The 12,165-nt window shown below is 43.6% G+C and overlaps 1 long non-coding RNA gene across 1 annotated transcript; it reads left to right on the top strand.

The window, feature by feature from the left end:
• Window positions 1-1,290: 1,290 nt before the first annotated feature.
• Window positions 1,291-11,104, top strand: LOC310706119. Its single transcript, XR_014525698.1, has 3 exons — window positions 1,291-1,432; window positions 4,942-5,072; window positions 10,953-11,104. It is a non-coding gene; the product is annotated as an uncharacterized lncRNA (long non-coding RNA).
• The last annotated feature ends 1,061 nt before the right edge of the window (window positions 11,105-12,165 follow it).

Raw genomic sequence — 12,165 nt, 5'->3', positions numbered from 1 at the left:
CATTATGTTGCAGTACTGCACAATGAATGAGTAGGACCAACTTAGCCCTCTGAAATAACCAGTTTGCAGAACATATGCTGACGATCAGTTAACTGGGCTGCTTTTCCTAATGTATCCATCAATTATAAAACTCAATAACACATAAAATTTTATTTCCCCAAGGGCTCTTATCACAGACTCCAACTAATGGGGAACTTGCTGCTTTCTGGTTCTCCTCTCCTGAATAAATTCTCTATACCTTAGAGGATATATTAATAATGAATTGGTTCGCTTCTAGTCCTCTACAGTTCAGAAAAACCATCTTTTGAGTCATGCTCCTAACCATGTAAGTTCTAGTAGTTAATAAAACACAGCAATAAGCTCCCCTGGGACATTGACCAACTCAGTCTGCTGGTTCCAGATTTGGATGCTAATCAGAATTCAGCTGCCAGTCAGATTGTGCACTTCTGCAAATGACGCACACAAGAATGCAGATTTGACAGGGGAAAGTGCTCTGAAACATGCATTTTAAGGAAAGAATCTGTCCAACATGTGTCTCTTAATGAAAGGTACGGTTTCAATAAGTGTTTGCTGAGCATTAAAAAAATCCACAAAAAGCAGGATTTCCTTCAGATTCTCTGATCCGTCATCTGTGGTTGCTTAACTCTCCAATTAGAGGTGGGCGGCTCTCCACTGCCCTAAGAAATGTCACAAGCCTTTTACCTCTTCTGCTTCCCTTTGAAATTCCTCAAAGATTTCACTCCAGATTGGTGGGAGGGGTATTTTGGTAAGGTTGTCATCTGCTTCTGTATCTCCAGTTTGGACTGGGAAGATCACTACCAACCAGGCCTTTTTTCAGTCAGAACTCTCTAAAACTCAGTTTCATTGCCATTATAAGAGAACAAGGGAGGAGTGTTCAGGGTGAGTCCTAGCACCACTTTTTCTTGAAAAACAGCACTACCACCAACTAGTAGTTGGGTGTGGGTTTGCTCCACCACGGTGTGGAAGCAGGTCTTGTTTGGCTTCCTTCAGTGTGCAGGTGAAATCTACTTCTCTTCATGTGACCTGTTGGAGCCAGTAGTGTTGAGGCAGGGGAGACGGCCTATAACAGCTGGCTTCTGCAAGGTCACTTCCTTCTCTTCCTTGCAATTGCATCCTGTCATCCCTCTTAGAAAAATACTGGGGCCTAATTTGAATAGTAGAATGTCTGGCATCTGGTGGGTGGGGTTTTTGTGTTGTGCTCCGGAATCGGCCCCTCCCTTCAGGTGTTCCGTTAGAGAGGCCAACTGTCATTCTTCCTTCCCCCCTCATGCTGTTGTTTCAGTTTCTCTCAGGCAGCATGCTATTGTGTTGCCATTTTCTTTATTATTAAAGCTTTGTTTGACATATAGGTGAGCCGCTTTGCCGACAGAAAAGAAACTCTGCTGAGAACAGTGGAATATCCTCAACTTGGGTGAGTGAGGGGATATTCCCAGTCTGACAGGACTGATTTTTTAATCACCACCACGTTAACTGCTTTCAGTTGCTCTGTTGGATTTTATAGGTATATAATTGTATACATTGATATAAACTGATCTGGGAGGCAATTTGACTTAAAAAAAAAAGCAGTCTAAGGCTATAATTTAAATGGTATATGACAAGTTGATTATTTTTTTAATCACTCCCCCATCCTCCACAACAATCCCACGCTTGAGCAGTTGGCAAGTGGAGCTGAGTCTTCTTCTTTGGTGATCACTCGTAGCCAAGTAAGATTGTCTTCCATGAACACGGTCTTAACAGTGAGTCCGTAAGTGACTGTGGAGGCCAATTCTGGGTCCACATCTCCTTCCACAGTGGGGACATAGGTTTCCCGGTGGGAATTGATCACGGTGAGGGTTTGCCAAGCGTGCCTTCCTCTTAGCACATTTCTCCCTTTTGTCCTGGGTTCATGCTTCTTCAAAGTCCATGATGCTTTTGGTTAAGGCTGTTTTCGCAGGCCAGTGTTTCCCAGTTGTTTATGCTACCTTTTTTTAGATTTGCCTTGAGAGAGTCTTTAAACCTCTTTTGTTGGCCACCAGCATTATGCTTCCCATTTTTAAGTTCAGAATAGAGTAGTTGCTTTGGAAGACGATCATCAGGCACCAGTCCAACAAAGTTGGTGTTGAAGAATCATTGCTTCGACACTGGGGATCTTTGCTTCTTGCAGTACACTGGCTTTAGTTCTCTTGTCTTCCCAAGTGATGTGTAAAATTTTTCGGAGACACCGTTGATGGAATCTTTTGAGGTGTTGCAGATGGGGTTTATAATAGGATTGGCATGAGGCACAGTGATTTTGGGGAGCTCTCTCTTTTTTTTGGCCTGTTTTGCTCTATTCTGAATTTGATTGGCTTGTGATGGGATGGGGTTTCATCTGACCGTTTGGTTTATTGGCCATTGACCACAAACAGGTGAGCGTTTTAGATACCAGCCAGCCTTCTGGCACACATTGAGTGAAGGACACACCACTAACCACCGCATGTAGATGAATAGAGTGGGGCGCAGGCTGCTTCTTATGGTCCTCATGTAGCCTAGCAGGCACCACCTGCTGAATGCTGAGCAGTGGGCAAGGGGGCCTATGGCTTCCCAGTACCTATGGCTTGGGTGTTGGGAAGAATTTCTGCCTCCCAGCACATCTTATGCCTGCCTGCACTTCTGTTTTGGTTTGGCACAGGTCTTCCTTGGGATGGAAAATCACCTTTAACCATATCCCTGTATTGAGCCCTTATTCAAATTGTGAGGCAAATATCACAATCTGAAATAAAGCAGTCACGCTCAGTCAGTATTGACAATTCTGAGCTAGATGGAGCAAGGACAGCTTCCTATCTTCCTATCCATGAAATCAAATGTGTAATAATTTTAGTCAAGGGAAGATTTTCCAAACGATTTATTCACATGCCATTTTGCTTCTTTTCATCTTTGTATATCATTACTTGCTTGCTATTCCAATTGGAGACAGGATGTTTCTCAAATATCAGATTATTTGACTATCCACCATTCCATGCAATTGTTTTAATTATGTGCCACAACGCACCACTTTCTCACTCTCTCTTTTTAATTGATCAATGACAATCAGTTAGAGTGTGATTGATTGATTGATTGATTGATTGATTGAAATTTGCTCTAGCCATTTTCACTCCAGGAATTTAAAACCATATGTGTGCATTATACCACTACTCTAAATAGTATAAGCTTTACATAGAAATTAATGAACTGAAAAGTCAGGATAAATCTGAACTAATAAAACAGTGAACATGATGGTTTAAACAGAATCATCTGAGATACCACTGACTCACACGTAGGTCAAATGAATTATTTCAACCATTTCAGTTGAATGATCTCAGTTGTCTTTCTCATTCTTATTTTGGGGAGTCAAATTGAATCTCTTTTTTAAAAGTCCTGATTTTTCCATTGGATAAAGAGGGCATGTATAATCCAGCACTTTTTAAGTCGTGCTGATTTCAGTGAGATTTAAGCAAATGTTCGATGTGAAATCAATGGAGCATGTTTAAAATTGGTTGTATCCTGTCTGCCTCTAGCACCCCCATCTCACCTAGGCTTTTGTCCCTTCTTCTAAGTGGGTCTCCAGACTATAGAATTATCGGTCACATTCTTATTACAGTCTGACCTTGTAATTTTTTGAGCCGGATGGAAACAAATGAACTGTAAATTACCTGGAAAGACTCAGCCAAGATTTGATGGTTGCTAAGATACTCGTGGTGCAAAGGTGAAACTGTAAAAGTCAGTTGTTTGAAAAGAAATGGCAAGCCTGATCGCTTTTGGGAGGGGTGTGTGGAAATGGCCACTATAATAAATTCTCAAGACAGTTTCAGCCAGGAATTGCTTTCTAATGGGTATCACAACAAAGTTTGCAAATGATCCCCTTGTCCTTATCTCTCATGTGCTAATCCCTTCCTCTTGTCAACCCTACGACCTCACGACAAGCCTGGAATGGTTTCTCATGAACATAGGGACATCCTAAGGGAAAGTGGGACATTCAGGGATCAAATCAGAAACCGGGATGGCTTCTGTAAATCAGGGACTGTCCATGGAAAATAGGGACACTTGGAGGGTTCTCACATCCTGAAAAAATAATTGTGGAGAGGAAATACTGCTAAAATATTATTCAATTTTTCCACTATGCCCCGGCTACAACTGATGACACAGCGGTATCACACCTACTGTGGGCAGAACTTCACAGCCACTTGACTCTATATGTTCTGTAGCTGTTAAGGAAGGTAGTATGAACTTAATTCTTAAAAAAAAAAAAAAAACCAAAATACCAAAACCAAGGGCTCAGCTAGATTGGTAAACAAAAAGTGTTTTATATGTGTTGTATATGCATTATAACACTGTGAAACCAGATGGCACTGTGGAGCTCCGTTTTTGTCAACCTGATTTCTCATACAGTGGTACTTCGGGTTACAGATGCTTCAGGTTACTGACGCTTCAGGTTACAGACTCCGCTAACCCAGAAATAGTACCTCAGGTTAAGAACTTTGCTTCAGGATGAGAACAGAAATCGTGCCACGGCGGCGCGGCAGCAGGGGGAGGCCCCATTAGCTAAAGTGGTACCTCAGGTTAAGAACAGTTTCAGGTTAAGAATGGACCTCCAGAACAAATTAAGTTCTTAACCCGAGGTACCACTGTACAGAGTTTACAACATGTTTAACTAAAATGCGTCTTTGATGTGTCTAGCTCCAGCGCAAGTTATTTCCATTCCAATCTCCACAGTAGAAAATTCCAGGTTTGCTGTTGGCATAAAGTATGCAAACTCTGCATATATTTTTCTTAATTTCGCACAATTTGTACTGCTGTGTGTGCTGATTTGCTTGGCCATGGGATGGGCAAGGGCACTGAAGGCCTACTGCCACTCCCAAGGAAAATATTCTCAAGCCACTTCTCTAGTTTCTGTTATTTTACAGCCTTTGTATACATTTCAAGCAGCTGTAGGATCTGGGAGCTTCGTCTGTTCTTCAAATGAAGGCTGAAATTCTCAGAAAGCTGAATTCTGCACTAACAGAACTTTCTTCTATGCCTCTGGAAATAATGGCTTGAAAATGCAGTGCTGGTTTCAGGTACACATCTAAAAAATAGGAGGGAAGGATTCAGTCTTATCTGTAGCCTGTTCGGTCATAATTCTGTTTTCTACATTAATCTATGCTTTAAAATAAAATTTAAATATGTTTTAATACGTTCTTCACAAAATATGTCTTTATAAACATATTTTCTCTTAAAAAACATATTCTGGTCTACTTTTGCAGCTGAGAAGTGCCTAGAAGGCTAGTTTAAAGCATCACATGAGTCCAATAGGAGCAGATCAGGTCAAGCCATATTGGGACACACAAACTTTAAATTCCTTGGGTATTCTGACTAACAGTGGAAATAGTTAATATGAAAAACAGAGGTTTGAGCACATGGTATCATACTATGGGGCTAGGGTGAAATGGGGGGCATTTCAGTGAATTTCAGGGGTCCATTGTTGTCCATTGGGGTGGACAAAACTTTAGACCCCTTTGATGTACCATCCTTTATTGGCGATCACTTGTAGCGGAGTAAGATTGTCTTCCATGAACACGGTCTTAATAGTGAGTCCGTAAGTGACTGTGGAGGCCAGTTCTGGATCCACATGCCTTTCCACAGTGGGGACATAGGTTTCTGGGTGGGCGTTGATCAGGGAGAGGGTTTGCCAAATGTGCCTTCATCTTAGCCCTGTGGAATGCCCTCCCATCAGATGTCAAGGAAATAAACAACTATCTGACTTTCAGAAGACATCTGAAGGCAGATCTGTTAAGGAAGTTTTTAATGTGTGATGTTTTATTTTGTTTTTAGTCCTCTGTTGGGAGCCGCCCAGAGTGGCTGGGGAAACCCAGCCAGATGGGCAGGGTATAAATAATAAAATTATTGTTATTACTATTAACTCATTTCTCCCTTTCGACCTGAATTTGAGTATCTTCAAAGTTCATGACACATTTGGTAAAGGCTGTTCTCCAATTGGAGTGCTCGCAGGCCAGTGTTTCCCAATTGTCAGTGTTCATACTACTTTTTTTTTTAAGATTTACCTTGAGGGCATCTTTAATCCTCTTTTGTTGACCACCAGCACTACACTTTCCATTTTTAAGTTCGGAATAGAGTAGTTGCTTTGGAAGACGATCATCAGGCATCCAAACAACATGACCAGTCCAACAAAGTTGATGTTGAAGAACCATTGCTTTGACACTGGTGATCTTTGCTTCTTCCAGTACTCCAGCATTAGTTTGCCTATATTCCCAAGTGGTGTGTAAAAAAATTTGGAGACACATTGATAGAACCTTCTGAAGAGTTGGAGATGGTGTTTGTAAGTGGTCTATATTTCAAAAGTGTACAGTAAAGTTGGTAGTACAATAGTTTTGCAAACAAGCATCTTGGTTTCCCTGTGAATGTCCCTGTCCTCAAACTCCTCACTTCAGTCGGGAGAAAGCTGCACTCAGAGCTCAGGCAATGCTGGATTTTGGCATTAATGTGGGCCGTTGTAGAAAAATAACCGCCTAGGTAGGGAAAATGATCAACATTTTTCAACTTTACACCATTAAGTTGGATTTGTGGTGCTGCAGAGGGGTTGTTTTGTGCTTGTTGGTGCAGCACTTTGGTTTTTTGGATATTGAGCAATAGCCCAAGCTTTTCATAAGCTTCTACATATATATTTAGGATAGTGTGGAGGTCACCCTCTTAGTGTGCCCACACTACATTGTCATCAGAATATTGAAGCTCTATGATGGAAGTTATGGTAACCTTACTCTTTGCTTTCAACCTACTCAAATTGAAGAGCTTTCCATCTGTTCGATATATGATTTCTACCCCAGTGGGGAGTTTCCCTTCTACAATGTGTAGGATGAAAATAATAAATAGAGTTGGGGAAATAACACATCCCTGTTTAACACCTGATCCCACTGTGAATGGTTCACTTTGAGATCCATTGTTATCTGTGATTGTTGCTGTCATATTATTGTGGAGCAGCCGAAGGATGTTTACAAATTTATTAGCCACGTGTTGTGTTTGGATTTGTACAGATTTATTTGGGCAGCTGATTTTCAGAAGGACAGTCCACAGGGCAGTATGATTTACAGTGTCGAAGCCCTTAGTCAAGTCAATAAATGCCATATACAGTGGTACCCCGCAAGACGAACGCCTCGCGAAACGAAAAACTCGCAAAACGAAAGGTTTTTTCGTTTTCGAGTTGCCTCGCAAGACGAATTTCCCTATGGGCTTGCTTCGCAAAACGAAGCTTGCCCCGGGGACAGCGGGTCTTCTTTTTTGAAGCAAGGGGCGGCGGGGAGATCGCGATCTCCCCACAGCCCCTTGCTTCAAAAGAGGTCCGGGGGCAGCGGGGAAGAAGCGCTGTGCTTCCCGCTGTCCCCGGACCTCTTTTGAAGCAAGGGGCTGCGGGGAGATCGCTTCTCCCGGTGCTCCGAAGCGGGGCGGGGGGCGGGAACACCTGCCCCAGCCGCCCCGCTTCGGAACGCTGCTCTGAAGCGGGGCGGGGGGGGCGGGAACACCTTCTGAAGGCGGGCGGGGGGCGAAAGTCTTTGTCCCCCCTGCCTGCCTTCCCAGGGGCTTTTAAATCACCCCGGACAGCGGAGAAGTCCTCCGCTGTTCCGGGGCGATTTTAAAATGCCGCCCGCCAGCATTTTAAGATCGCCCGGACAGCAGAGAAGTCCTCCGCTGTCCCGGGGTTTTTTAAAATGCTGGGGGTGGGAAGAAAAGCCCTTGTCCCCCCCCAGCCTTCAGAAGAGGTCCGGGGACAGACTGTCCCCGGACCTGGTCTGAAGGCGGTTTCCCTAGGAATGCATTAATTGATTTTCAATGCATTCCTATGGGAAACCGTGCATCGCAAGACGAAAAACTCGCAAGACGAAGAGACTTGCGGAACGAATTAATTTCGTCTTGCGAGGCACCACTGTACATGGGTTGGTTTTGTTCTCTGCCTTTTTCTTCAAGCTGTCGGCAGTGAAAACTTTAGAACTCTTTGATGTTCCATCCAGCAGGAAGTTGGCCTTTTTTATTTCCCAGAATGCTCCATCCAGTGCTATTTTTCTAGAGGCGTTTTCCAGAACACCTTCCTTGTTCTCTTATAATGACAACAGTGCCCACATGAGAGGTGCTGGAACTGTGTTAATTCCAGCTGAAAAAACGCCCTGGCCCCATTCCAGGTTGCATTTTGAAGGAAAAGGTGGCCACCACAGAGAAATTGTAGTTTCCCTTGGAAATGTCTCTTGGAGTGGGACATTCTGTGAGATAAAAAACTGACCATTATCCAGATGTAGTCATCAAAGCGCTACAGTAAGTAAGTATCCCCTCTCCCATGTGACCCCAGACCTGAAAACATGCACTAGGGGAGATGTTTTTGCCCCCTCTTCCACTGCCATCCCCCCATTTTTAAATGAACATTTGGCCTTTCAAAAATGAAAATTTCACCTAGCCCAACAAACAGGTACAGTGGTACCTCAGGGTACATATGCTTCAGGTTACATACACTTCAGGTTACAGACTCCACTAACCCAGAAATAGTACTTCAGGTTAAGAACTTTGCTTCAGGATGAGAACCGAAATCGTGCTCCGGCGGTGCGGCAGCAGCAGGAGGCCACATTAGCTAAAGTGGTGCTTCAGGTTAAGAACAGTTTCGGGTTAAGAATGGACCTCCAGAATGAATTAAGTACTTAACCCGAGGTACCACTGTATACTCTTCCAGGAGCTAGGATTGTCTGCAGCTTCCTGTTCAATGAGCCCTCGGTGACAAATCTGGTAATGCATGAAATGGACCTCTGTCATGCCAGAATCATGCTGTTCACCCTGCAAACTGTCTTTCCTGTTGTTCATTGCAAAGTTTTGCCATTATTCTCATCGGCTATTCTGAGGGCACTTGCCTTCTTTGTGCGACATGAGTCACTGTTTTGTCAATACTGCATACAAATCACATTTTCCAGTTAGTGACCTCAGTCTTCTAGCGTACTATACTAGAAAGTCTAGAATAAATGAGGCAGAGGGGTAGCTGTATGCAAGAGTAGGTGTCCATATTTGTTTATGTAGATGGCATGTCTTAATTAGCTTATCTGTCTTTCGGCGGTATGTTCAGGAGTAGTCATTCGGCTGAACTTTACTTTGCAACCTGTTCTGTCCTATTTGGGTAAAATTTGCATAAACAATACAACTATAATTATCCATGTTTCCCACCAGATTAGAGGAGAAAATTACTAATTAATCTTATTTACACGAGGATGAGGTTAATTAGCCAGGCATACTAATGCTTGCTATCCTGCTCTATTGCAATGTGTCATTCCTATGATGACGGTGCAAAATATTATTTTTACAACACTTCGCTAAAAGTGTCTGCAGCTATGTAGCTATAGCTAAATTTCCATCTGGATTTTCCTTAAAAGAGCAGAAACAAAACCCTTGGGCTGAGGTTGCTTCCAAGTTAGCTGCTTGTTGAGCATTCATTCTGATTCATTTGCAGAAAGTTTCTGTTGAGGTTATGTGATGTTAACTAACCGTATTTTTCGCTCCAGAGCGTACACCGGACCATAGGGTGCACCTAGTTTTTAGGGGAGGAAATAAAGGGGGGGGGAAAATGTGTGTGGCTAAAGAGGAAGCCAAGACAGCGAGTGTCTTGGCTGACTGTATTGGCTTCCTCTTTAGCCGCACGCTGACTGTCTCCAGCAGGGAGAGGTTGCGCGCGGCTTTGGCAGAAGCCAAGACAGCGAGCGGGATGGATCCCACTCGCTGTCTTGGCTTCGTTTTTAACTCTGGGTCTGGGGCGGGGGAAGCCCGAGCTTCCCCTGACCCCAGCCCCCAGAACAGGTCCGGGAGCCTGGTGCTTCAGGTTAAGAACAGTTTCAGGTTAAGAACGGACCTCCGGAACAAATTAAGTTCTTAACCTGAGGTACCACTGAACACACATCATATTTTGTCAGTCACAGATATAGAGCTTCATGATCCAGACTCATGAGTTGGCTACTCGGAGATACTTCAGGGTAATGAAACTATTTTTTAGAAGAATCTACCCTAAGTCACTAAATGATAAAGAATAATTTGAAATGCAGATATCTTCTGACAACGTTATACGTCATCACAACCTGAGTACAGCTGTGGAGTTTGCTCTTTTTACTGAGTTTTCATGTTCTTCTCCATGCAGTTGTAGATGAACCCAAACCTTCTCTCTCTCCTCTCCCCCACCCTCCAGCAAAAAATAAATAAAAATAAAAATCCTCTAGAAGCAATAGGAAAAGAAAATATGTGTTTGATTTAGAAGTCCTATTTGGGCCAAACAGACTCCAATAAATGGGGCACTAGTGTTTTAAGTATGTGCAAGCTCATGAGTCCTGTAGATTGAAAAAAGGAATTATGAACTTGAAAACTGTTTTTACGATTATGTCAAGCGTGTGTTTTGTGCGTATGCTGTCTGCGTTCTTAGCATTCGGAATCACGGCAGAGTGAGCTGAAGGGCTTCACAGAATGTGAAAGCTTGAGGTGTGAATTGCACCCAAAGGATTTATCCTTCTAGTATCGGCAATAACAATAGAGAACATTTGTGCTTAAGTGACACAAATGGGAAGAGTACACAAAAAGGAAGACTACACAAACAATTTACAACTTTAATGTAAAACTTGAACTGAACTATCTCCTGGGATCACGAAGTGGAAATGGCATCATGAGTAAATATAACAAATTATTAGATGAGGCATTAATTTGTGCAGTTTTCCTGTAAAGTGTTGTTTCTCTTTCAGGTGGCCTGTTGGTATATGCGCTTACGACTCAATCCTGTGAAGCAGGCCAGTAGCAAATGAGTGGGTCAGGTTAAGCGTCAGATCTACTGCACCAGTGCAGCATTGTAAATTGTGGTAATAGGTACTAATCCCACCATTTTTTGAACAAAAGCATCAGGTCCAAATCTCTTGCATTCTTATCATTGAAATGAACAGGGCAAGAAGCAAGAAGAGTTACCGTCGATTGAAGAATGGAGGATGAAGTTAATGGACTATGCAGAATTAGATAAATTAACAGGAAGGATTCGAAACCGGCGAGACCAGAAATTCACGGAAGAATGGAGTAAACTTACGGACTATTTGAAAAGTAATTGCGTGGACAGGCGGAGTCCCCAGATCCTGCACGGTCCCCCCGTCATGTGGAATAACGACTCAAGACAACGTGCTATGGGATTAAATTGGCCACAACTTTATTAAATTTCAAATGTGGGTAGACCTTGGCTCAGGCATTGGGCGTTCTCCCTCCCCGGTCCCCAGCCAGGGACCTAGGGAGCATCAGGGTTATCCAGTGTTTGTGTGGGGGATGGGCCGGCTCTGGAGAACATATGTTCAAGCAGAGATAGCCGCCCCGTAACGCCGCCGCCACAGGAGAGAGCAATGACGACCTTTTGGTGTACGGCCAAAGCCTCCCTTCAGAAAACCCCTTTAACGGGGAACCCTAGTATCGCCGCCACAAGAGGAAGATGGACAAAAGGATTCCGCCCAAGGCCTGATACCGCCAAAGTTGTGACGTTTTGCTACGGGAAAGGCGAAACCTGCCAATGCAGGGAAATTCCTTTCCGGCCCTTTAACAGCGACCTTAACGTAGCAACGCCCGCATACCTGTGAAGAAAAGTTAACCTGCAAAATAAGACATTAACTGAGGGTGGGTAGGGTGGGAGAAGCTCTGGAGCCAAGTGAGGATTCCTAGGTAAGATCCTCCCTCTATTGTGTGGGCAGGTAATCCCTCCCCTACCTGGCCTGGTCCCCTTGGCAACGCTTCCCCAGGTGGGATTGGACAACTGACTGAGGTAGGCGGAGACCTCCAGGTATCCCAACTGAGGGAAGGCAAAGCCAAGCCTATGCTGTTGGAGCCGCTCCAGATCTAGGGGCTGCACGCGCCCACGCAAAGGGCGCCCCCCATTTTAAGCGGGGAGCGGTCATTGTGAAGAACAGATGACGTTTGTAGGGCTGCAAGAAGTTTTGTGAGGAGTATTATTAGAAGTATTGTAAAAATGGACAAAGGGGAGGATGATTTGTTAAGAGATGTAAAGGCAATATAAAGTTAAGAAATGCATAAGAAGTGGTTAAAACGGTGGATCATCAGAGGTGCTGATGGAAGTCCAAAAAGATTGTATACGTGATAAGTTTTGTGGTACATTTTATAATT

This window comes from Podarcis liolepis (assembly GCF_965112155.1).
Source record: "Podarcis liolepis genome assembly, chromosome: 4".
Lineage (NCBI taxonomy): Eukaryota > Metazoa > Chordata > Lepidosauria > Squamata > Lacertidae > Podarcis > Podarcis liolepis.
The sequence above is the reverse complement of the archived record's forward strand: the minus strand, read 5'-3'. Positions and strand labels throughout refer to the sequence as shown.